Below are 27004 nucleotides of genomic sequence, written 5' to 3' on the forward strand. Positions count from 1 at the left end.
GGATGGCATTAGCAGTACAAAGGCGGGAAACTGGAGTAGCTCCGAGTCCGGGGGAGGGAGGGGGGTGTGGGGGGAGAAGGGGGAGGCGGCCCACACCCTGGATTCTTCCCTTCCTTCTCCCCAGACCTTCCAGGCTGGTCTCGGAGCACAGCTGGAGGCAGAGCCACATCTGGGCTGCCCACGCCCGCCCGCCCGCGGCCCCCACCCACTCCGCCCTGCGCCGGGCGGCCTGACCCTCACGCTCTCGCCCTCCTCCGCGCGGCCCCCCGAGTCCTCCAGGCCGCGCCCCCGACCCTTCGCGCTCCCGACGCCCTGGGGCCGCACCGTGCGCCGCCCGCTGGAGAGCGCCCAGCGCCTCCGGCTGCGTCACGGCCGACACGGGCTGCCATTGGCTGGCACGCACCACGTGCGGCGGAGCGCGGAAGCGATTGGGCGGACGGGGTGGTGGAGGCGGGGCTCCTCGGCTGGGGCTACAAGCCCGGGGGAGTGTCCGCGCGCCCGGCGGTTGTGTGGCGGGTGGGTGAGGCCGTGAGGGGGGAGGTGCTGCCCGTCCTGCCGGCCGCCGGGACCCGCTGCGGAGGGCTCGCCGCGCCGCCTGGGAGAGCCCCGCCGGGCGGGGCCCGAGGCGGCGGAGCCGGGGAGGAGGCCGACCTCCGCAGGGACAGCGGCACCGGCGGCTCCGGGGCGTCCAGACGTCCGGCTCCTACGCGGTGAGCCTGGGCTGTTCGTGCGGGGGAGGGGGGTCTCGGGCTCCAGGTTCGGGGCTGCCGGCCCGGACCGACCTGGTCTCGAGAAGCTGACTGTCGGTTCTCGCGTGGAAGCTCCCGGCTTTCCGAGGTTGGCAACTAGTGAAAAGTAAGTCGTCACGCGCTGGGGGAGCCAGCGGAGACCCTGTGACCGGTGTCCGCGCCTCTCCCTCTGTGTGGGGTGCGGACCGAGTCCCCGCTAGCACCGCGGTCCCAGCTCATCTCGGGGCAAAGAGGACACCGGCGGTTCAGTGCCTCGCGCCGCCCAAAGGCTGCAGAACAGAAGCAGGTGGACAGTCACTGCGTTTTAATGTCCGGAGGCAGGGGCATTAGGAGAGAAAATGTCTAGAAAGGCTCCGGGGGGACGAGGATAATGAGAAAAAAGTGCGAAGCACCGCTTTAGGGGAAGAGATGCAGGCGTTCCTGAATAGTTGTCTGTACTAGGTGTACCGGTTAATAATGGCAGATTTTGTAATCAAAGAAAACACAATAATTTCAAGAGAAACATCAAAAGTGCTTTATTCAAAGTAATGTCCATCGCTAGCTACACATTATCTTTCAGGTAATTTGCGGATAACGTCCCAATAGAACTTCTCTTGTTTTGAGGCAAACCGTTCAGAGACCCAATTTTCCACTTCTCCGTACATTTTGAAGTGCTGCTCAGAAAGTGCGTGTGCCATCGATCGGAACAAGTGGTCATCTGAAGGAGCAAGGTCTGGTGAATATGGCGGGTGGGTTAATACTTCCCAGGCAAGATCTTTTAACGTGTCTTTAACTGGTTTTGAAGTGTGTGATGGTGCATCATCATGAAGCAAAATTACTTTGCCGTGTCTTCTGGCACATTCTGGTCGTTTCGTTATCAAAGCGTGGTTCAAATTGATTATTTGTTGTCGGTAGCAATCAGTATTAACGGTTTCACCTGGTTTTAGAAGCTCATAATACACCACACCTTCCTGATCCCACCAAACGCAGAGCATTGTCTTCTTTCCGAAGCGATTTGGCCTTGTAGTCGATGTTGATGGTTGACCTGGATCAACCCATGATTTTGTGCATTTGGGATTCTCAAAATAAATCCGCTTTTCATCGCCAGTCACAATTCGATGCAAAAAAGACCTTCTTTCATGACGTTGAAGCAACGTTTTACTGATGACTTTTCGGTTTGCCATTTGTCTTTCATTCAGTTGATGTGGCACCCATTTTCCTTCCTTTAAAATCTTTCCCATTGCTTGTAAACGATGGGAAATTGTTTGCTGAGCAACGTTTAATCTTTCTGCAAGTTGTTTTTGAGTTTGACACGCAACTTCATCCAATAATGCTTGTAATTGTTGGTCTTCAAACTTTTTTGGTTTACCCAGACGTTCTTTGTCTTTCACATCAAAATCATTACTTTTAAAGCATTTAAACCAGCGTTCACAAGTATCTTGAGATGGAGCATGTTCACCATAAGCTTCCTGAAGTATTCAGCAGCACTTTTCTTCAAAATAAAGTAATGAATTAAAACTTCCCGCAAATGCTCTTTTTTTTGGCATGAAATTCAACATTTTTTAAGTGTAAAAATATGTATGATGTTAACACCTTCAGAAAATTTGACATATGAAGTTTTGAAGCTTGCTGTCAATACAACAAAATAGCATACATATCAAATCGCATATATATCAACATATGTGTAACTCCATCTATTGAAAAAAATCCACATTATTAACTGGTACACCTAGTACATTAAGGGGTAAAGCAAACTAGCATTCACACACGTACTACACACATAGTTTACTTGGTCTTCACAACAAGGTAAGCCTCATCCCACTTTCTGTATGAGAAACGGAGGCTCGGAGGGTTTGGGTGACTTGCCGCAGTCAGAGCTGTTAATGGAAGAACTGAGATTTAAACAGAGTCAGTTTGGCTCCAAACCCACCTGCTCATCCTGTCTCAGCCTCCAGTCCAGACCTGTCCCCACCTCCTTGTGCACCAGAATTCCACCTTGTGGCCCTAGCCGATTTGGCTCAGTGGGTAGAGTGTCGGCCTGAGGTCTGAAGGTTCCCAGGTTAGATTCCAGCCAAGAACACATACATCGGTTGCAGGTTTGATTCCCAGCACTGGTTGGGGCTCCTGTGGGTGGCAACCAATTGATATTTCTTTCTATCTCTTCTTCTCTCTTCACTCTCTCTAAAAATCAATGGAAAAAATATTCTCAGGTGAGGATTAAAAAAAGAATTCCATCTTGTGACTTTTAACAGATGCAAATTCCCAACCCTGCTTCAGAAATGTGGATTGAATGTCTGGAACCGGACCTGGGGATCTGCATTTTAACCACTTTCCTAGGTGATTTCATTTGGTGATCCAGGGAGCATTTTTTAAAAACAATATATTTTTATTTATGTCAGAGAGGAAGGAAGGGAGAGGAAGAGAGAGAAACATCAATGTTGAGAGAATCATTGATAGCCTGCTGCACACCCCCTACTGGGGATCAAAGCCCGCAACCCAGGCATGTGCCCTTGACGGGAATCCAAGCGGGGACCCTTCAGTCCGCGGGCCAAAGCTCTATCCACTGAGCCAAACGAGCTAGGAAGCATTTTGAGGACAACTACTGTTGTCTAATTTCCCACCCATTTTTCATGGGGTTATACCCAAGGGACTCAAAATGTCCCTTCCTGAGCAGAGATTCTAACTCCTCCTCCAGACAGATGACTGACAAGCTTCAGGAGGAAATCCTTTGTTGGGCAAAGCCAAGGTTTATGATGAGATAGCACGTTGCACTGCTGAACAGCTCTCAGTTTGAGAAAGTGCTGACAATTTGCTTTGCCTTTTACTTTTGTAGAGTTTCCTTCAATCCTACTCTGACCTTCCTAAAAAGTCAGGTCAAGGCATTAATTTTAAAGTTAATATTAAACAAACTGTAAAACACCATGAAAAAGTTTAAAAATGACAATTCACCCATAAATGTTGGTACTCTAACAGAATTATTTTCATGTTCTGTTGTATTGCCCAATTAATTAACCATCTTCTTGTTCTTAATCACAGGTTCAGGTTCACAAAATTTAGGAAATTCTTCTGAGAGATGGGCTTGAACTATAAATTCCAATTGGAAACCTGATAGTTACCCTGAAGATTAATCTTAGATCACAATTCTGCTAAAGGCATATCTTCCTTTTTAAAAATATATATATATTTTATTGATTTTTTTACATAGAGGAAGGGGAAGGGATAGAGAGTTAGAAATATCGATGAGAGAGAAACATCGATCAGCTGCCTCCTGCACACCCCCTACTGGGGATGTGCCCTCAACCAAGGTACATGCCCTTGACCGGAATCGAACCTGGGACCCTTCAGTCCGCAGGCTGGCGCTCTATCCACTGATATCTTCCTTTTTCCAAACTAAAAATGCCTCAAAGTCTGAAGATCTTTAGCTCTAAAATAAATGGTATAGTGCAGTGGTCGGCAAACTCATTAGTTAACAGAGCAAAATATCAACCGTACAACGATTGAAATTTTTTTTGAGAGCCAAATTTTTTAAACTTAAACTTTTTCTAACGCCACTTCTTCAAAATAGACTCGCCCAGGCCTTGGTATTTTGTGGAAGAGCCACACTCAAGGGGCCAAAGAGCCACATGTGGCTCGCGAGCCGCAGTTTGCCAACCACGGGTATGGTGGGTTTGAGAATGTGTACATTGGAATGTTTCTTTTCTAGTGACTTTTTCTGTTCTTTCCCATATCACTTCAACCTCACCAAAGGATGTATTTAATTTAATTACTTAATTTGCTTATATATTTCTAGTTGTAAAGATTATAAAAATTGGATAATGTAAACATTTCTTTGCAAACAGTAACTGTATCATTTAATGAAATTAGTGTGTGTCACTGGAAAAAGTTATTTATTTTTTTCTGGTTCCTGTAGAGACAACATGGAGTAAAAGAGATAAAATGGGCTTTGGTTTAAGAAAGACATGATAGCCCAGCTTGCGTGGCTCAGTAGTTGAGCATCGACCTATGAACCAGAAGGTCACGGACCCGATTCCCGGTCAGAGCACATGCCAGGTTGTGAGCTTAATCCCTGGTATGGGGCATGCAGTAGGCAGCCAATCAATGATTCTCTCTCATCATTGATGTTTCTATCTCTCTCTCCTCCCTTCTTCTCTCTGAAAAGAAAATTATATATAAATATATATATATAAAGTTACATATCTGTATATGTGTATATATGTATACTAGTAGCCCTGTGCATGAATCCTTGTGCCAGTAGCTCTCTGCAGGGCCTGGCTGCTCCACGCCCACTGCCCAGAGGCTCTCCGCGGCCCAGAGGCCCATCCTTGGCTGGGCACGGAACGCTTGCCTCGTCACCGTGGAGACGAAGCAAGCATTCCGCCAGGCCGCTCACGCTGCCCGCTCTCAGCAGCTGCCCCCCCTGGACTGGGGGACTCCGGTGGGGCTGAGGGGACTGGGCGCCGCCATCTTGTGGCTATGGGCGCTGCCATCTTTTGTGATGGAGTAATGGTTAATTTGCATATTATCCTTTTATTATATAGGATATATATATATATATATATATATATATATATATATATATGAAAGACGTGATATTCTAATTCCAATTTCAGCACTTTCTTGACCTTGGGCCAATGACTTCCCTTTTGATTCTCACTTTGCTCATATTTATGGTGCCTCCAAGGTTTTATCTAAGATAGCATGTATAAAACTCTGGTAGAGTAATAAGCACAATTTGTTTTCTACCATTAGTTTTCTTTCACCTTCACTCTCTTTAGAATAATTTTGTGGGTTTCAACTCTGCTGTGATATTTGAGGTTGTTTTCATTTCCAAAAAGATGCAACTTTTTTCAGGATCTATGTGTGAAGCATTTTTTAAAAATCCATAAAAATAACAATCCAGCTTTAAGAAATATTTCTGAAAAATCTAAGGGCATATTGCCTAGCTTTTTATCATATTTTGCTATGGCCAAAATCATCCATTTGTTAGTTCAGTAAATATGAATACATGTTAGTGCCAGGTACCTATGTTAGATGTAGGGGAGATACCAGTGATGAAGATAGGGACTCTGGTCATACGGAAATTATGAAGGAAAAAGGCAATAAGCAAACAAAACAAGGTAATTACTGATTGTGATAAATGCTTGAACAATAAAACTATATAGTCTCTGTTAATATAATGAGGAATTGTGTTTCTCACTGAGTGTCATTTGTAACAAAATATTAGTTAGAAAATTCTCTTAAATTCAAATCTCAATTAAGATTGTGCAAGTAGGTTGTGTGTCAGAAAATGGGGAACTTAAGGAAAATAAATTAGCGCAGTTAAAGATTTCCCAGGTCTGAAATACTGTTTATAATTGATCCAACAGATGTAGTTTTTATTTGTCCCATAAAAATGTCAGTACTTTGGTAGTTCTTTGGCTTAACTTCTAGGAAGTTCTAATTTTATCTTTCTTGGAAATTACTGCCTTTAGTAGTAATTAGCATGGCATCTAGTTTGGTAGAAAATTATGTCCAAAGATATTTTTCTCAGCGATTTCTATAAAATTTATTGATTCTTAAGCCCGTGGGAATATTTAACACCAACAATGAGTATGGACTGACCATTAAGACATGTGTGAGAGAGACCAACTAACCCAATAACCTTACACATAATTTAGAAGTTACATATCTTAATTTTTCTCATTGATCAAACAATGATCACAGTAAACTGAATAGATTGGGTTTTTAAAGAACTGAACTTTACAAGTGACATGTTGTGATGATGAAGATTCAAAACTCCCCAACTATTTACACTTGCATGAAAAAATAACTTACAAATATTAATATGATTCTGCATTTTCTCAGTTTACTAATTTTGATTGTCAGCTATCTAGTTACATATTTGGACATTACTTTTTTGTCAAGGTTTAAAAATCCAACATTTGTCCTTTTGGTGGTAAACCTTATGATTTTAATTCACCTTTTGAGTGACAGTTTCTACAGCAGATCGGCAAACCATGGCTCACGAGCCACATGCGGCTCTTTGGCCCCTTGAGTGTGGCTCTTCCACAAAATACCACGTGCGGGCACGCATGTACAGTGCGATTGAAACTTCGTGGCCCATGTGCAGAAGTCGGTTTTCGGCCTGGGCGAGTCTATTTTGAAGAAGTGGCATTAGAACACTCAAGGGGTCAAAGAGCCACATGTGGTTTGCCAGCTGCGGTTTGCCAACCACTGACCTAGACTCATGCTGGCTGCTGTGAAAGAACATCCCTTCTTTGTTCTTTTTGTGTGGGCATGAATAAGTATCAATCTCTGGGTCAGACTTTTTGTGTGGATACTGCAGTGTTTGTAGCACAAGGAGTTGGCCATTGCAGGTGTGGAATAGTTAGGAGAAGGCCCAGATAGTTTACTTGAGGGAAACAAAGGCATGCCCTTTTGGTCTCTGCATCATTTCTATTCACTGTTTTTTCTCTAGCACGTTTGATCTAATAATCAAAAGGAAAGTTGTTTGGATATATATTATATAATCAAAAGGAAAGTTGTCTGGATATATATTATATAATCTTGGGACTTTATTTCATCAAAATTTTGAGCACTTACTCTGTGCCAGGAATTGTAATGGATTAAATGGATCTATTTTAATAGATTCATTGGCAAATTTTTATAGGTTTAAAAAGGGCCAAATGCTACTCATGGAAGCATTTTTTCATTTAGAATCATGCCTTTGCAAAGTCATCTTTGATAAGTTATTTTTATAGTTTATAAATATTAAGATTGTAGAGAATGACATTTTCTTCATTTTTAGAAGTCTGTTTTAGGAATTAAATTGCCCAGTAGTTTAATTAGTGTTGTGACTGTTTCCCAAGAAGTTTACATGTAATATATATGGTCTTTTAAAATTAACATCCTAATATATATAAAAACTCTGGGTTGTAACGACCAGTAACCACCAAGGCTCAACAAACTGGAAGTCATTCCTTCAGTCATCACTGACTGCTTCCGCTGCAGGTGCGGTGCCCAGCACTGACTACTGAGGGGGCTGCGAATCAGGGCCAGAGAGAGGCCTGAAGAGTGAAGCAGTGACTGATCCATTGCCTCTGTGGCAGCTTTTGATCAGCACTTGCCTCTCTCTTTCTCTCCCAGTCTGGCCAGCAGCCACGCCTCCATTTCTCTCCAGACCTCCACTGGGCTGCTGATCAGCCCTGCCATTCTGATCAGGCCCCGTGAATAGGCCCAGAGATGCTGACTGGCAAAGGAACCGACCAATCAGAACCAAATGTGGGTGCTGTTAAGAACCAATGGCTGCCTAGGAGGCAGAGCTTCTGACACTGACTGGCATAGACACCGACCAATCAGAACCAAATGTTGGTGCTATAGTGAGCCAATGGCTGCCTAGGAGGTGGAGCTTCTGATGCTGACTAGCATAGAAACCGACCAATCAGAACCAAATCTGGGTGCTGTGGGGAGCCAATGGCTGCCTAAGAGGCAGAGCTTTTGACGCTGACTGGCATAGAAATGGACCAATCAGAACCAAATCTGGGTGCTGTGGGGAGCCAATGGCTGCCTAGGAGGCAGAGCTTTTGACACTGACTGGCATAGAAACTGACCAATCAGAACCAATTGGCCAGCAGAGGAGGGCAGTTGGGGGGTGAGGTCAGGCCAGCAGGGGAGGGCAGTTGGGGGCGAGATCAGGCCGGCAGGGCAGTTCCATTGGGGGCGAGATCAGGCCGGCAGGGGAGGGCAGTTGGGGGCAACCAGGTCAGCAGGGGAGGGCAGTTAGGGGCGATCAGGCAGGCAGAGGCAGTTAGGGGCAACCAGGCCGGCAGGGGAGGGCAGTTAAGGGCAATCAGGCAGGCAGGCAGGTGAGCAGTTAGGAGCCAGTGGTTCCAGATTGTGAGAGGGATGTCCGACTGCCGGTTTAGGCCCGATCCGGCCTAAACTGGCAGTTGGACATCCCCCAAGGGGTTCCCAATTGGAGAGGATGCAGGCTGAACTGAGGGAACCCCCCCCTCTGTGCACGAATTTCGTGCACCGGGCCTCTAGTTTTTTCTTATAAAGGTAATATGTGTTCAGTGTCAAATACTGCTACTCAGAAAATAAAATATACCCTGTTAATATTTTGATAAATATTCTTTGAATCTTTTGTCTAGGTACATATTTTATTTATATTTTTATAAAAATGAGATCATACTCTGCTTTTCAGTCACATGATTCCAGTTCTTTTAAAGCTGTTATCTTATTGTTAGACTAGGGACCAAAGAATCCATTTATTAAATTGTTCTGCAAGATAAATTAAAACACTCAAACCACCCACCAGGGGAAGAAAATCCACTTCTCCTTTCCTTCCTGAATTCTGATTCCCTTTTCCCCCGACCAGCCACCAACCCACCCGCACCCACAGGAGGGTTTTCTTGGGGGAATCTCTGAAGGAAGGTTTATCTAGTCAGTTACATATAGTTAACAGTTTAGATTCTTGTCAAACCTTTTCAGCCAATCCTTTGGCATTTTTATTTTGTACTTTATTTGCTCGAGACAAAGCATTGAGGAGCTTGGAGTAACATGGGAAAATAAAAACACATGCTGGGATTCTTTCTCAGATTGTAGGGAAGGGGGAGGTACCTGAATAAAAATGTGTTTAGAGTTGAGTGACATATATTCAAATTAAAAATTTTTCTGTTCCAAAGAAAATGGCCCAACTTTTAAACTCCATTTTGCCTTTTGTATATTACCTCAAACTCTCTAGCAGTTTTATTACGTCTATTGCTAATTTGACTATTAAGTTATTCCTGCTTTGAATTACACAATATTTTTGTCCACATTCTTAATGCCTGATAGTCTGTGAGAAATTATATATAAATGACTTAGGCCACAAATTAAAACAGTGATTGAAATGTGTTTTAAAATGTAGCATTAAAGTAAGTACCTAAAAATGTATGTACTAGTAATCAGTGCAACTACAGGATTTTTTGGAAATAGCATTTTTATTCCTATTAAAGTCAAACATTGAGTATAGATACTTGGAAAATACTGGTAAGCCAAAAACACAAACAAAAAAACCACAATCCCACCACTGTTAATATTCCATTAGTTTACTAACCTAATTTGCCTTTCTCTTAATCTATAGTGGATTCTATCTAGAATGGTCATATAAGGTGCCAACTCTGCTATGAGGATTTTGGCCCTCTTCATTTCAATTGAAATTTTGAACCTGTACCATGCATGGACAGGCTTATTCCTATTTTAAGGTCAAACTCTTATCCACCCTATTTATAAACCACAGTAGATTTTTACTTCCCTTGGATCTATTTAGGGAAAGGCATGAATAAACTAGATTTTTAAGTTTGTTTTAGTATCTGAGCAATAACAAAATAAATAATATAAATAAAAATGGAATATACAGAAACATTATCTATATATATATTAAAGCCTAAGCCAGTGGTCTGCAAACTCATTAGTCAACAGAGCCAAATATCAACAGTACAATGATTGAAATTTCTTTTGAGAGCCAAATTTTTAAACTTAAACTTCTTCTAACGCCACTTCTTCAAAATAGACTCGCCCAGGCCGTGGTATTTTGTGGAAGAGCCACACTCAAGGGGCCAAAGAGCCACATGTGGCTCGTGAGCCACAGTTTGCCGACCACGGGCCTAAGAGACCGAATGACCAGAATGACCAGCCATTATGACATGCACTGACCACCAGGGGGCAGACGCTGAATGCAGAAGCTGCCCCCTGGTGGTCAGTGCGCTCCCACAGTGGGAGTGCCACTCAGCTGACCAACCATCCCGGTGGCCCACCAGCCCAGCAGCAGCCATTCACTTCCTCCGTAGGCCTGCATGTGCAATCTCCAGAGAAGGGGCCAGGCACTGATGGACTAGCGCCGCCGGCACAATTCTGACAGTGCTGCCGGCCTCCTAGAAGTCAACCTCCGGCACTGCAGCCTCTTCCCCTCCTTAGATGCTCCGCAAGGGAGAAACAATATAAAAGCAGCCACCAGGTGGCTCCCGACAACCAGCGCAAAAGTCAGTGGGACTGACCTGGATCCCAGGCTAGCAAGGGTGTCCCACGGCCCGCCCAGAGGGCCGATCATGTCCCACCTCCCCCACCCCTTGGGATCCCACTCCACGAATTCGTGCACCGGGCCTCTAGTAAAAGAATGAAAGTGAGTCATACTCCCATTATCAGTATTTTGGTCAATCTCAAGTCTATAAAAGAGATTTTTCTCTGCCTATTTATTTTTTTACATGCTATGTGCACAATTTTTGTATTTAACTTTCTTTAAGAGAAATGTTTTATCATTCTAAGTCAATTTTTAATATTTTAATACATTGCTGAAATAATGTGCTACAGCTAATGCCAATGTCTGTCTTTCCCAGCTCCCCCACCTGAGTTCTGCAGGCCAGATTCTTCCTAGATGCTGACCATCCTGACCTGGATACTTTATAGTATTCACTGTCATCATTGCTCTCATTTCTTGAACCTGCCTTATATCACTGTACTTCGTATTGGCAGCTTACCCGGACAGGCTTACCTTCACCATGTCCTAGTGAGCACTGTTATTGGACTGGACTGCTATCCCTTTCTTCCTCATAGCTGAGCTCATTTTCTCAGCCCCATTGCTGACTAATCTCCACATTTCCTCTATTCTTTTAGCCTGTTTTGCAAAGGACCTAGCATGCATCTAACTTAGCATGCCTAATTTTATCAGTAAAAGGCTTTACACAATTAGCTGACTCTAGTTCAGTGTTTTCTTTCCTTTGAGCAAAAGCTTATTGAAAACAGACGAGAAGCAGGACCACAGGGGAGGTTTTCTTCTCTCTTTGATTAGTTGTGTGTGTTTCCTGGTGCACATGGGAAAAGTATTCTCATTTAGATAATTTTCTTCTCTTCCATCTGATGCAAATGATTAGATATTTCAAACAGGGAATTGTGTATTTTTAAAGGGTGAATGCACTTAATGGTCTAAATTGTTGTAAAGAGATCATAGAATAATTATGCTTTTAGTGTGTATGTTCCAGGGTCTTATTTTGTAATTATTACTTGAATCAGTGGTAGACCTTCTTTTTTTGTTGTTTTTGTTTTGTTAATTCTCACCCTAGGATATTTTTCCATTGATTTTTAGAGAGAATGGAAGGGAGGGGGAGAGACAAAGAGAATAACATAGATGTGAGAGAGACACATTGATTGGTTGCCTCTGGCATGCCCTCCATCCGGGGCTGGGGATGGAGCCTGCAACCTAGGTTGTGCCTTGATGGGATTCTGGGTCCCTTCAGTCTTCTGGCCGATGCTCTATCCACTGAGCCAAACCAGCTAGGGCTAGACCTTTTTAAAAAATATATATGTATTTTTATTGATTTCAGAGAGGAATGGAGAGGGAGAGAAATAGAAACATCAATGAGAGAGAGAATCGTTGATTGGCTGCCTCCTGCACACCCCCCACTGGGGATTGAGCCCACAATCCAGGCATGTGCCCTTGACCGGAATTGAACCCGGGACCCTTCAGTCTGCAGGCCGATGCTCAATCCACTGAGCCAAACAAGCCAGGGCTAGACCTTCTTGATAGATAAATCAAACTTTAAAATTCTTCACATTTGTGAAGATGGAAATAAAACTGAAATATGTTTCTTTATACTAAACTTTAGACTTTTAAATTTTAGACTTCTTTAAAAACTAACTTTTCTAGATAATTATAAAAGCACAGTATGAAAGTCATATCATGTTTTCACATAAATGGTGGAATTTATTGGTTTCAGCAGAATGAATCCTGGTCATTTGGTCCCCCCTCACTAAACCCCCTGATGGCCTGGTCCCCCCTCACTAACCCCCCTGATGGCCTGGGCATTTGGGGAAGAGATCTTAACATACATTAATCACTAATTTTGTGCCAGACATTGAGCCCAAGTCAGCTTGTTACTCTGTCTATCCTTCATTCCTAAGCCTGTCCGTCAGGGCATGCTGAACACATAAGACTCCTTTTCCATACAGTAGTCCTTTTAATATTTGGATTCATTACTCCCTTGATGTATGCTTTCATTCTTCCTACCAGACAACTCAGGTATGTGCCCTTGACCAGGAATCAAACCCGGGACCCTGCAGTGTGCATGCAGACGCTCTAACCACTGAGCACACCAGCAGGGCCAGACAGTTGCCTTTTAAAGGTCAGGGACTATTTTATTTGTCCTTGTCTTCTCCCATACCTCTCATAGTTCTTAGTACCTAGTAGGGGCTCACGTATTTATTACATTGAATTGGGCTGTTGTTCATGTGAATCTCTAACTCTCCTGGCCTCTTCCCCTATAAACATACTCTAGTGTGCCTGTCCCATTTAAGCTATGTTCCTGGTTTATTCTGTCCTCCTACTTTGAAAAAATATACCTGCACAAGAACACAATTTTATATGATTTAAAGTTGGAAAAATATCAAAGCTTACCTAATTTTATTATCATTGGACATGTCAAAGTTTTCTGTTACCAGACTTAACTAAAAACTGCATTATTTATTTTTGTTGCTCTAAGTGTTCCATCATTTGCCACTGGGGCTCTTTCAGTTGCCTTCTGTACCCTTTGACATATTCCCAGCAGTTTGTGTTTTGAGTACCTCCCTACTTTCTGGCACTACAGGATGGATGCTCTAGGCTCATCTATAATAATAAAAGGGTAATATGCTAATTAGACCGGACGGCCGAACAGCCGTCATAAACAGAACCCAGGAGACACACCTTCACAATAATCTGTATGAATTACCTACTGTTAGGTAAATGCAAACTAAGTAGAGTGTTGGCTAGTGCACCGAAGGGTTACAGGTTCGATTCTGGATCAAGGACATGTACCTGGGTTGCAGGTTCGATCCCTGGCCCTGGTCAGGACATGTGTGGGAGCAACCAATCGATGTTTCTCTCTCACATCAATGTTTCTCTCTCTCTTGCCCCTCCCTCTCACCTTTCCACTATCTCTAAAAAAAAGTAAAATAAAATAAATTTAAACTATAGGAATAACTAGTCAGATTTGGCTGTTTGTGAGAAAATGCAAGGGAATATGGAAATCTTGTTTGTGAAAACCAGCTTCATTTATCTGTTTTATCATAATGTGTTTCCTGAAGAAACTGAACTAAACAGCATATTAATTTAAATGATGAAATCTTGAGGATCTTGTTGTAGTGTTGTTTTTCCCTGACCTGTGACAAGTCTTTTGAGAGTGAGGACTCTCCCTAAGGTGTATTTAAGGTATGAGAGATCACAAAAGCCAGTAAAGTCCATAGTGAACTGCCAGACATATATTCAAGACAGCCCTTAGTGCTTTCCCTGGGGACTTATGGGGACTTACCATGTTAGAAAGGCTTGGGGGGAGGGAAGGCTATAAAAAGAAAAGGTGTTTTTAAAATGTTACCCCAGGGGTGACTTGAGAAAAAAGGGGATTTTATATAGTTCTGTCATTTATTTGAGGTTGCAGATTCAGAAGTGAGGACATTTCAGTTTAAAATAAGTCTGTTTTGTTTTACTACATAAAGAATCATAAGGAGTACTTTAATTCTTTAAGGACAAAAATATCCTATATAATAAAACCCTGCTATGCAAATTGACCGAACGGTGGAATGACTGGCAAAATGACTGGTCGCTATGACACGCACTGACCACCAGGTGGCATATGATCAACGCAGGAGCTGCCCCCTGGTGGTCAGTGTGCTCCCACAGGGGAAGCGCCGCTCAGGCAGAATCCAGGGTCAAGGCTGGCGAGTGCAGCGGCGGTGGCAGGAGCCTCTCCTGCCTCGGCGGCAGCAGCAGTGCCAAGGAGCAGCGAGCTGAGTGGTAAGGAGCAGCGAGCAGGCAGGTGGTAATGAGCGAGGGGTCCCAGACTGTGAGAGGGCACAAGCCAGGGTGAGGGACCCTTCCCCATTCCCTCTAGTATCTATAATAATAAAAGCCTAAGTGACCATCGCAACCGATCAAATGACCGAACAGGCTGTGTGGGGCGACCAGGCCATCAGGGGGATTAGTGAGGGGGGACCAAATGACCAAACAACAGGCTGCATGGGGTGACCAGGCCTGCAGGGGGGGCAGTTGGGGGCAACCAGATAGGCAGGGGGGCACTGGCAACCAGGCCGGTGGGGGGGGGCAGTTGGGGGCAACAAGGCCGGCAGGGGGGACACTGTCCAGGCCAGCAGGGGGTGCAGTTAGGGGTGATCAGGCAGGCAGGCAGGTGAGCAGTTGGGAGCCAGTGGTCCCGGATTGTGAGAGGGATGTCCCAGATTGGAGAGGGTGCAGGCTGGGCTGAGGGGACCCCCCCCCCAGTGCACAAATTTCATGCACCGGGCCTCTAGTCCTATCTAATAAAAGAGTGATATGCAAATTAACCATCACTCTGCTACACACAAGCCACACCCACCAGCCAGTCAGGAGCAAGTATGCAAATTAACCCAACCAAGATGGCTGCGGCCATGGAGCGAGCAGGAGGCTTGGGTTTTACCAGCAATGGAGGAAGCCAAGCTTTCCGCACACCCTGGCCGACCCAGGCCTCCACTCAAGGCTACAAAGTTTCAATTATAGAAGATAAATAAATCCCAGATACCAGGGCCTCCACTTGGGTTGCCGGGGGCGTGGCCGGCCTGCAAACCACCACAGGCCCCTCGCCCAGGCCGTCCCATGCCCCAAGGAACCCCCACCCTGATCCACGACACCCTTCAGGGAAAACCAGCCGGCCCCAACCCGTGCACCAGGCCTCTATCCTATCTAATAAAAGAGTAATATGCAAATTGACCATCACTCCACACAAGATGGCTGCCCCCATGTGGACACAAGATGGCCGCCACAAGATGGCCAGCAGGGGAGAGCAGTTGGGAGGGACCAGGTCTGCAAGGGAGGGCAGTTGGGGGTGATCAAGCCTGCAGGGGAGGGCAGTTAGGGGCAAACAGGCTGGCAGGGGAACAGTTAGGCATCAATCAGGCTGGCAGGGGAGTGGTTGGGGGGTGATCAGGCTGGCAGGCAGAAGCGGTTAGGGGCAATCAGGCAGGCAGGCAGGCGAGCAGTTGGGAGCTCGCAGTCCTGGATTGTGAGAGGGATGTCCGACTGCCCGTTTAGGCCCGATCCCTCGAGGGGTCCCAGATTGGAGAGGGTGCAGGCTAGGCTGAGGGACACCCCCCCATGCACGAATTTCATGCACCGGGCCTCTAGTATATATATAAAAGGCTAAGTGACCAGCAATCTGTCCATCCGACCAACCAACTGGCTGGTACATATGAAGCACACTGGCAATTTAAAAATAAACATTGACTCATGCATGCGCGATACATATAAAGCTCTCACTGGCGCCAATTGCACGTGTGTGTTTTGATCTGTCATTGTCGATCGTGAATTTGGTTGTTTTTGTTGACATTTTAGTGATGATTCCATCGATTCAGTGGATGATGCCAAAAAGGAAAATGTTCCCATCGAACTTCTTTTTTTTTTTTTTATTTCTTTATTGATTAAGGTGTCACATATTTGTCCTCATCCCCCCCCCCATTCCCATCCCACACCCCTCCCCACGGATGCCCCAACCCCCTGTTGAACTTAACCATTGGTTAGGCTCATATGCATGCACACAAGACCTTTGGTTGATCTCTCCCCCCTCCCCCCACCTTCCCCTATCCTCCCTCTGAGGCCGATAGTCCGATCAATGCCTCCTTGTTTCTGGTTCTGTTGTTGTTCATCAGTCTATGTTGTTCATCATTTCCCCTAGATGAGCGAAATCATGTGTCACTAGAGATATACTTATATGAACTGAATGTGAGACGAGCAATAATAGTTATGCTGACAGGCAAATGAATCAGTCTGTAGTGAGTTTCTTTCTGGACCAACAGTTCTTTTGAGACCCAATATCAATGTCCACCGGTTCCTCATGTGTACATGTCGGCACTGACCCCTCAGCTCTGGATGGTGGACAAATGGTGGTAATGCAGGTCCGACTCCCTCTGGTTTGGTCTCGGCCGGACCCAGGGGCACGGCTTCACCCGGACCCAGGGGCACGTGGCCTCACCCAGACCCAGGGGTGCGTGGCCTCACCCGGACCCAGGGGCACGTGGCCTCACCCGGGCCCGGGACCCAGCCTCACCAGGATCCTGGGGCACACGGCCTCACCCGGACCCGGGATCTAGCTTCCCCCGGACCCAGGGGCACGGCTTCACCCGGACCCAGGGGCACGTGGCCTCACCCAGACCCAGGGGTGCGTGGCCTCACCCGGACCCAGGGGCACGTGGCCTCACCCGGGCCCGGGACCCAGCCTCACCAGGATCCTGGGGCACACGGCCTCACCCGGACCCGGGATCTAGCTTCCCCCAGACCCAGGGGCACGTGGCCTCACCCGGACCCAGGGGCGTGTGGCCTCACCCGGATCCAGGGGCGTGTGGCCTCACCCAGACCCAGGGGCGCGTGGCCTCTCCCAGACCCTGGGGCGCGTGGCCTCACCCGGACCCAAGTGCGCGAGGCCTCACCCGGACCCGGGACACAGCCTCTCCCGGATCCAGGGGCACATGGCCTCACCCGGACCCGGGATACAGCTTCACCCGGACCCAGGGGCGCGTGGCCTCACCCAGACACAGGGGCGCGTGGCCTCTCCCAGACCCAGGGTAACGTGGCCTCACCCGGGTCCAGGGGCGCACGGCCCCACCCGGACTCAGGTTCCAGCCTCACCCGGACCTAGGGGCGTATAGCCTCACCCGGACCCAGGGGGGCAGCCCCACCCGGACCCAGGACCCAGCCTCACCCGGACCCAGGGGCGTGCGGCCTTATCCGGATCCAGGTGCATGTGGCCTCACCCGGACCCGGGACCGAGCCTCACCCTGACCCAGTTCCCAGCCTCACCCGGACCCAGGGGCGCGCAGCTTGACCCAGATCCAGGACCCAGCGGGGTTTCGTCTTCTTGATCCCAATTCCTGTTGGTCAATTCCCTCTCAGCAATTCCTTCGGCCATTTTCTCAGAGCTCCAGGGCAACCACCGCAGAACTCGTTGGGCGGCAGGCTCGGCGAAGCTCCGGTGTGCCCGGTGCGCGGCGGCGGGCTGGTCCGGGGTGGCTGCGTCGGCCCTTGGGTCTGCAGCGGTGGCCGGTCGCCGAGCGTGCACACCTGGCCGCTTCCGGGGCGTTGATATTCTTGAAGGACTCGGAGGTCAGCAAGCGCGGAGTCTCCCACCCCATGTCTCCCAGGGGCTCGTCTGTCCGTGCTCGGCAGCGAGTGGAGCCTTCCCCTCAGCCGGAGACTGCCGGGGGAACTGCGCCGAGCACGTTCCAGGCCACCATTGTGTCGCCTGAGCCGTAGTTCTTAAAGTGTGATGTTTGGGTCACCGGCATCAGCTTCATCCCGCGTACCCCTCTCTTTTATTCTAGTTGTAGAGCATCTGCTCAGTCAGCCCTCCGGTGGTTCTGGATGGTGTCTGCTCTGCTCTCCTGTCGTAGTCTCAAAATTGTTGTGGTAGGCAACAATCAGGCTTCCGCCCTATGCCTCCATCTTGGTCCTCCTTTGTATAGTTAAGTCTTGATTGTTGTTGGTGTCATTGGGAGGAATTGTCCTCCAGGCCAATTGGCCGTGTGGACCCTCTGTGTCTATAAAGGAAGAGTTGCTGTGCAGGAGACACGTTTATGGGCCGGGTCTTGGTGCAGCAAGGCTTTGGCGCTCACTGAGTCTGCCTCTTGAATGTGTCCCTTATGCGAGTGGTTGAAATCTGGTGTCAACTCACACCAACCACTAAATGCCCTCGTTTCTGGGTCTCCAATGGAGTGTAGGCCAGCTACTGCTTGAGGCCACTCAGCAGGAATTACAGCATCCCTTATATTCGTGACCTGTTTCGGTGTCTTCCCCTTTTGGCTGCCTCCCTATCGCTCAGCTTCCCCAATCTCCCTAGGTGGTCGCTCTTGATACCCCCCTTTGTGGGCTGAGTGCAAAGTCTTTGTGTTGTTAAGCCTTTATTGCTGTTGGTACCCTGGGAGGATGTGACCTCCAGTCCAATTGGCTGTGAGGATCAGCTGTGTCTATGCCGGGAGACAGCCCCATTCAACTAGACTTGCAAAATTGTAAAAGCCTCTGTGCTCAGCTTGGATGGGGCGGAGTTACAGGGCAGAGCCTACAGCTTGGCTTCCCATCAGCCCCGCCCTATGAGGTTCCTGTGTCTCAGTGTCCCTCTGTACTCCCTGCAAACACCTCTGAGAGAAAAGCGCCCTGGAGTTTTGCCCGCTGCCAAACAGTCTAGTCTCCCCCAATGAATCCGGATTCCCAGATTCTCGCCTGGAACTGGGTTTCCGTGTAGTCGGAACTGGGGCTCAGCACAGTCTGGCGCTTTTGTCTCCTTCCCACCAGGGCAATCCAGCGGCACAGTCAACAGACCATCCTCTGCGCACAATCCCGTGCGCGCCTCCGGTGATCTGCCCCTCGCCGCTTCTCTGCATTTCTGCCTTACAGCCCAGATTCCCCCAGTATGAGCCTGGCTTTCCCGGGTCTTTCTCGGCACTGGGATTCAATGCAGTTGGAACTGGGGTTCAGCACGGTCCGGAGCTTTTGTCTCCTTCCCGCTAGGGCAATTCAGCGGCACAGGCAACAGTCCCTCCTCTGCGCGCATTCACATGCGCGCCTCCGGCGCAACTCCTCTGTGCCTCCACCCCACAGCCCAGACTCCCCCAGCATGAGCCTGGCTTCCCAGGGTTTCGCCCGGAACTGGGGTTCAGTGCAGTCGGAGCCGGGGTTCAGCGCAATCTGGAGCTTTTATCTCCTTCCCGCCAGAGAACGCCAGCCAGGCTGTCAGCCGCCCCTTCCTCTCTGGCTCCGTCCTCCCCGCACGCTCGCGTGCTCGTGTCTCCGCCCGTGTCTCCATACCTCAGGCTTTTACAGCTTTTCTGATTTTCCTTGTGGTTTTCTCTTTCCTTCTAGTTGTGGGCATTTTAGTCAGCCAGCTTTCCTGTGGTTCTGGATGATGTCCGTTTTGACTTTTAGTTGTATTTTTGAAATTGTTGTGCCAGGCTGTAGGTTAGGTGTGTAACCTATGCCGCCATCTTGGTTTCTCCCATCGAACTTCTTAATAGTATTACTCCTTCGGGAATACTGTGTCATAAATTAAAAATGAAAGTAGACACAATCATCATGCTACTGAGAAATCTTAATAGTAAATAGGGTCTTTGTAATGGTACTAGATTTATTATCAAAAGATTGCAACCTAACATAATTGAAGCTGGATTATTGACAGGATCTGTGGAAGGAGAGGTTGTTCTGATTCCAAGGATTGATTTGTCCCCGTCTGACACTGGCCTCCCATTTAAATTCGAAGACAGTTTCCCATGATGCCAGCATTTGTGTTGACTATTAATAAATCACAAGGACAAACTCTAGACAGAATAGGAATATTCCTACCTGAACCTGTTTTCGTGGTCAGTTATATGTTGCTTTCTCTCAAGTTCGAAGAGCGTGTGACTTTTAAAGTTAAAGTTGTAAATACTTCATCACAAGGGAAATTAGTCAAGCACTCTTAGAGTATTTTTACTCTTAATGTGGTATACAGGGGGATATTAGAATAAGTTTAGTCAATTTTTCAATGTTGTTTTTATATCATGTCTTTGTTGTTATATCATGTTATTGTTTATTAATCAACTTATATATTATTTTTATATACATTTTACTAATTTTCTTTCATCTCTGACACTTCTATTATAGAAAAAGGGTGAATAGTGATATTAAAATATTTCTCCTAATTAATTTCATTTCAATGTGCACGAATCCGTGCACCAGGCCACTAGTACTACTATAATATTAGAAAACTATGTTTTAGCATTTGAGCCACTGAATAAATCTTCAGTCAGTCCTTCAGGAGGAGGGGATGTGAATAAAATGTGTAATTGTTATCAGGCAAAGGCATCCTAAAGGAGAGAAAAAATGGGCTGAGTGTTGGAGTTATTGTCACCATGCATATTTGTTGGAAAAGAAAACAGATTCAATCTTCAGGGAATTAGAAGAAACACAAATCTGTCAGGTTGAAGATCAGCAACAAGTTAAAGATACAGATGTGATAAGGAAAACTAAGTAAAGTCTTGTATTTGCATAGTGGCGCTGTCATGTCATTGATATGTCCTTAGCAATTACCTTGAGTTAGCTAAGGCATGATTACCACTTCTTTACAGATGAAAAAGTGAGTTTCAGAGAGATTAAATGATAATGGTGGTGGTGGCAGCTACCTTATATTGAGCGTTTATCTTTATTCATTTATTCATTCAACAGACTTTTATTGTGCCCCTACCATGTGTCAGGCCCTATTGTAGGCTTTGGAGACAGAACAGTTGACAAAGCAGACAGAAATCTGTGTCTTCATGGAGCTTACATTTTAGCAGGGGGAGGCAGACAATACACAAAATAAGTAAGTAAATAATATGTGTGTTAGGTTTTCTTCCTAAGTCCTGAGGACAAAAGTGAAACAGGGAAGGAGAGCTGATTTAAATTGCAAATAGGGTAGCTAGAAGGATTTTGAAGAGAGGGATGACATGAGCCAGCTGAAGTTAATAAGATCACTCTGACTACTATGTTGAGAACAAACTGAATATGGATCAGGCATAAATTAAGTCTGTATATAGCAAACATGTCAAACTCAAAGGCTAACATGGGCCGAATAAATGAGGCATGCAACCCACAGGCCATGAGTTTGACATGCTTGGTATACAGGCTCTCAGGTAATCTTTCAACAACTACCGGACAGAGAGTGAGTCTAGATGTTAATAAATATGCCTAAGATCACACAGCTAGTAAGTGACAGCAGGTGTATTGAAAATGTGATTGGATTTTATGACTTTACTAGAGGCCCCATGCACGAAATTCGTGCATGGGGGAGGTGTGTGTGTGTGTGTGTGTGTGTGTGTGTGTGTGTGTGTGTCTGTCCCTCAGCCCAGCCTGCACCCTCTCTAATCTGGGATCCCTCTCTCAATCCAGGACTGCTGGCTCCCAACCACTCGCCTAACTGCTCCCCTGCCGGCCCGAGTGCCCCTAACTGCCCTCCGCTGCTGGCCTGGTCATCCCTAACTGTCCTCCCCTGCAGGCCTGATCGCCCCCAACTGCCCTCCCCTGCTGGCCTGGTCGCCCCCAACTGCCCTCCCCTGCAGGCCATTTTGTGTCCACATGGGGGCAGCCATCTTTGACCACATGGGGGCGGCCATCTTGTGTATTAGAGTGATGGTCAATTTGCATATTACTCTTTTATTAGACAGGATGTTCAGGCCAGCTGTATTTGTGTTTCTGTTGGAAGGAAGGAGACTGAAATGTAAGGAGCTGTGTTCTTGGATAGCACTGAATGAAGATTTGGATGAAGGATCAGCCAATTACCTGCACAAAGCAAAACAAATTTGAAAATCTCACTGTGGGAGATCTGAAAAGTTTCTTGCAAGCAAAGGAATTATAAATGGTGCAGAATCCAGTGTAGCTGAGTTAGAATGCATAGATTAATAAGCTTTTGTTTAGTGTGAGGTCTTTATTGTTGAGAAGCTGTATGTGTAATGGTTCAGAGCACAAACTCTGGAGCTGAACTGTGGGTTTTCAAATCCCAGATCTACTTCAGGCAAGTTATTTGACTTGTCTTTGCCTTAGTTTCTTAATCTGTAAAATAGGAATCCTCTCAAATAAAATGGTAATATGCAAATTAACCATCACTCCGCTACATAAGCCACGTCCACCAACCAAGCCACACCCACCAGCCAATCAGGGCGAGTATGCAAATTAACCCCAATCCAAGATGGCTACAGCCACAGAGAGCAAGGTTTCCCAGGTAACAGAGCAAGCCAAGCTTTCCATAGCCGTGGCAGGCCTAAGCCTCCACTCAAGCTACAAAGTTTCAATTATAGAAGGTAAACAAATTCAAACAAATGGCGGCAGAATGGAGCTTGAGAGAACAGGCCAGGGTTGCCGGCGGCAACAGGGGAAGCAAAGCTTTCCGCACACCCTGGCCGGGCTCACCCGCTTAAGGCTACAAAGTTTCAATTGTAGAAGGTGAATTAACTGCCACAGAAATGGCTGCCGCCCCAGAAATGGCTGCTGCCCCAGGCTACAAAGTTTCAATTGTAGAAGGAAAATAATTTCCAGATACCAGGGCCTTCCCTTGGGTTGCCAGGAGGCGTGGCCGGCCTGCAAACCACCACAGGCCCCTCGCTCAGGCCGTCCCACACCCCAAGGGAACCCCCACCCTTATCTGTGACACCCTTCAGGGCAAACCAGCTGGCCCCCACCCGTGCACCAGGCCTCTACCCTATTTAATAAAAGAGTAATATACAGATTGATCATCACTGCAACACACAATATAGCTGCCCCCATGTGGTCAAAGATCCTGCCCCCATGTGGACACAAGATGGCCACTACAAGATGGCCAGCAGGAGAGGGCAGTTGGGAGGCACCAGGCCTGCAAGGGAGGGCAGTTGTGAGGGACCAGGCCTGCAAGGGAGGGCAGTTGAGAGGGACCAGGCTTGCAAGGGAGGGCAGTTGGAGGTGATCAACCCTGCAGGAGAGGGCAGTTAGGGGTGACCAGGCTGGCAGAGGAGGGAAGTTGGGGGCAAACAGGCTGGCAGCAGAGTGGTTAGGGGGTGATCAGGCTGGCAGGCAGAAGCGGTTAGGGGCAATCAGGAAGGCAGGCAGGCAAGCAGTTGGGAGCCAGCAGTCCTGGATTGTGAGAGGGATGTCCGACTGCCCGTTTAGGCCCGATCCCACCAGGATCGGGCCTAAACGGGCAGTCGGACATCCCTCCAGGAGTCCCAGATTGGAGAGGGTACAGGCTGGGCGGAGGGACAACCCCCCGCTGTGCACGAATTTCGTGCACCGGGCCTCTAGTAATATATAAAACTAAATGTCTTCATACCATGTGACCCAGTAGTCATGCTCCTTGGTGATTACCTGAAAAAGTTGAAAAATGTATGTCGACACAAAAACCTGCACACAGATGTTTATAGCAGTTTTATCCATAATTGCCAAAACTTGGAAGCAACAAATGTATCTATCTTTCAGTAGGTGAATTTATGAATAAACTGAAGGATACATTTTATCCTTCTGTGGCATCTTCAGACAATGGAACTAAACAGAAATGGGCTATCAAACCATAAAAATACATGGAGGAGTTTTAAATGTGTATTAATAAGTGACAAAAGCCAATCTCAAAAGGCTACATACTATATGATTCCATCTCTGTGACATTCTGTAGAAGGCAAAACTCTGGAGACAGTAATATGTAGTAAGTCTCAGGAATTATACCTTTAAAATTTTCCATTCTTCCACTGTTTTTCCTAGATTAAAAGAATTACTTTTTCATAGAAAGCATGTATTCATGTTGGTTGGTAAAAATATAGTATTTAAGCTTTACAAATGTAGATAATTTCCAAATAAAGATAATTTTTACTTTTTCATAGTCACATTAGTATACATATGATATTCATCGAAGATGGACCATCTTTAATTCTGTAGGCTGTTGCATTTTAGCAGTAGTGCTGTCAACCTCAACAAGGGATGGCATCTAGCCATCGGAATGGGAGGCATTAAAATGGAACTGACATCTCCTATTGAAGAAAGCATTTCTTATTGGGGCCATAGAGCCAGAAAAGTCCAAGGAAACAGACTACACAAACAATGAGAATACTAGGCAGAACCCACCATTCACATAATTAAAGTATGGTAAACTGTTAAAAAGATACTTCACATATATGGTGAAGAATTGATATTCTTAATATAGAAGAACATCTTGCAAGTCAGTAAGAAAGGGGCAAATGTCCAGTAGGAAATGGGGCTAAGCTCTGCAGCAGGCAATCCTATATAATATAGAAGTGATATGCAAATTAACCATCACTCCAACACAAGATGGCTGCCCCCATGTGGACACAAGATGGCCTCCACAAGATGACCAGCAGGGAAGGGCAGTTGTGGACAATCAGGCCAGCAGGGGAGGGCAGTTGGGAGGGACCAGGCCTGCAAGGGAGGGCCGTTGGGGGCGACCAGGCCTGCAGGGGAGGACAGTTTGGAGGGACCAGGCTGGCAGGGGGGTGCAGTTGGGGGTGACCAGGCCTGCAGGGGAGGACAGTTAGAGGCGACCAGGTCTGTAGGGGAGGGCTGTTGGGGGCGACCAGGCCAGCAGGGGAGGGCAGTTAGGGGTGACTGGGCCGGCAGGGGAGGGCAGTTAGGGGTGACCAGGCCTGCAGGGGAGGGCAGTTAGGGGCAATTGGGCCAGCAGGGGAGGGCAGTTAGGGGTGACCAGGCTGGCAAGGGAGGGCAGTTAGGGGTGACTGGGCCAGCAGGGGAGGGCAGTTGAGGGCAACCATCCCTGCAGGGGAGGACAGTTAGGGGCGACCAGGCCAGCAGGGGAGGGCAGTTAGAGGCAATCGGGCCAGCAGGGGAGCAGTTAGGCGTCAATCAGGCTGGCAGGGGAGTGATTAGGGGGTGATCTGGCTGGCAGGCAGAGGTGGTTAGGGGCAATCAGGCAGGCAGGCGAGTGGTTGGGAGCCAGCAGTCCTGGATTGTGAGAGGGATGTCCGACTGCCCTTTTAGGGATCGGGCCTAAACAGGCAGTCGGACATCCCTTGAGGGGTCCCAGATTTGAGAGGGTGCAGGCTGGGCTGAGGGACACACACCCCGTGCAAGAATTTCATGCACCGGGCCTCTAGTTTATTAATAAGAATTTTTTTATTTTTTTTTTTGCCCTAGCCAGTTCGTCTCAGTGGGTAGAGCGTCAGCCCACAGATTGAAGGGTTCTGGGTTTGATTCCAGCCCAGGGCATGTACCTTGGTTGCAGGCTCACTGCCCTGCCCTGGTTGGAGGCAACCAATTGATGTTTCTCTCTCCCTCTCCCTTTCACACTCTAAAAATCAATGGAAAAATATCCTCAGATGAGGATTAACAACAAAATAAATAAATTGGATTAATAATTAATTATTAAATAAATTCATTTTTTAAAAGCCTCTGAACAACTACTTTGCCTCACTAAATAAAGATATGCAAAGTAAAACGATGATTCTGTTAAAAATATTTGAAATGCCCAGCTTTAATGAAGAGAGAAAAGATGCAGCTAGAAATATGTGAGCTCAGACAAGGTTTCCCACCTGAGAAAAAGAAGATAAGGATAGTACACACCTCCTCATGGTACCTGGAGTCCAATCAGTTTTAACTGCTGAATGAGCCATCGAGCTGCATATTATAAGGGCCCAGCAGGAACCAACTGAGGTAAATGACAAGGGTCTGTTCCCAATACATATCCTTGTGAAATTTTAGAAACCAAAGATACAGATACTGCAGTAGATCTGTTACAAGTCTCAGGTTAGTGTCATCAGCAGCATTGTTAGCTAAAATACAGTAGAAAATACCTTCAAAATTCTGGCATGGTTTTCAACCTAGAATTCTGTAAGTAGCCAGATTATTAGCTGAGTACAAGGATAAAATAAAGATACTTTCAGATTGTAGGTGATACCATTCTAATAACCTGGTTATTATTTAACAGGAAAGGAGTAAAGGGAAGACTAGATAATATAGGCTTGCCATTTATGTAGCTTTACTAATTTAACACTCTCCAAGACTGTTCCCTGCTAATCAATGGGAGAAGGGACTGGACAAAGGCAGTTTAAACACGTGCCCAGTAAGGTCTGAGCAATGTGGGAAGATGTCTGTCAGTCACACCTGAGAACAAATTAGTGGCCAGAATAGGTGTGGCCACTGCAAGGGCGTGAAACCTGAATACATAAACTACACAAAGTAATCTCTTTCTCATATGCAGGGTTCCTGGCTCTCCTGTGGCAGGGGGCACACTCCTCTTCACCCACGTGGCTCACGGCCTTGTGGGACTTTACACCATGGATTAATGGACTTTAATTAACCTAAATGTTTGGACTGGACCCGGCTGCAACAGGAAAGGAAAGCTCTGGACACTGGCCTTGCTTTTGGCTTTACTGGAACTGGAGCTGCCCCTCTTTCAGGACTGGGTTAAAGGACATGGGACTTTGCAACCCAAGGATTATTTATATCCCCATGCAAATAGTCTTTTTGCCACACCTCATTCTCACATGGGGGCTTCTGAAAAGACTTAGTTCAGTGGTACCCCAAGAGCCACCCCACTCCCTCAAGCCAGGGTGGAATTTGATTTTCCAATAACAAAAGGAAAGTTTACCTTCCATTCACCTTTTATGAAAACAAAACAAAACTACTTAACAATAAATCAAAGCCAAGCAGCATCTAAGGACCAGAGGCCTTGGCTCAAGGGTATAATAAGAGACATCCCAGGTTGATAGCTAGGTAGATAGCTGGGAAGATTCTCATCCACATTGTAATTGTAATTTAGAGG

The 27004-nt window shown here is 46.8% G+C and overlaps 1 protein-coding gene across 4 annotated transcripts in view; it reads left to right on the top strand.

Moving 5' to 3' along the window:
- Positions 1 to 487: 487 nt before the first annotated feature.
- Positions 488 to 27004, top strand: part of PTPDC1 (protein tyrosine phosphatase domain containing 1) — an 81545-nt gene continuing 55028 nt past the window's right edge. For 2 of the 4 annotated variants that reach the window (XR_013814528.1, XM_079790697.1), the window contains exon 1: positions 488 to 710. The gene's annotated coding sequence lies outside the window, so the exon portion shown is untranslated. Of the gene's footprint in view, positions 711 to 840; positions 856 to 1149; positions 1460 to 27004 lie in introns of those variants that run through there. The other 2 variants (XM_079790699.1, XM_079790698.1) reach the window with 2 other exon arrangements.

Source organism: Cnephaeus nilssonii (assembly GCF_951640355.1).
Source record: "Cnephaeus nilssonii genome assembly, chromosome: 14".
In the NCBI taxonomy this organism is placed as follows: Eukaryota; Metazoa; Chordata; class Mammalia; order Chiroptera; family Vespertilionidae; genus Cnephaeus; species Cnephaeus nilssonii.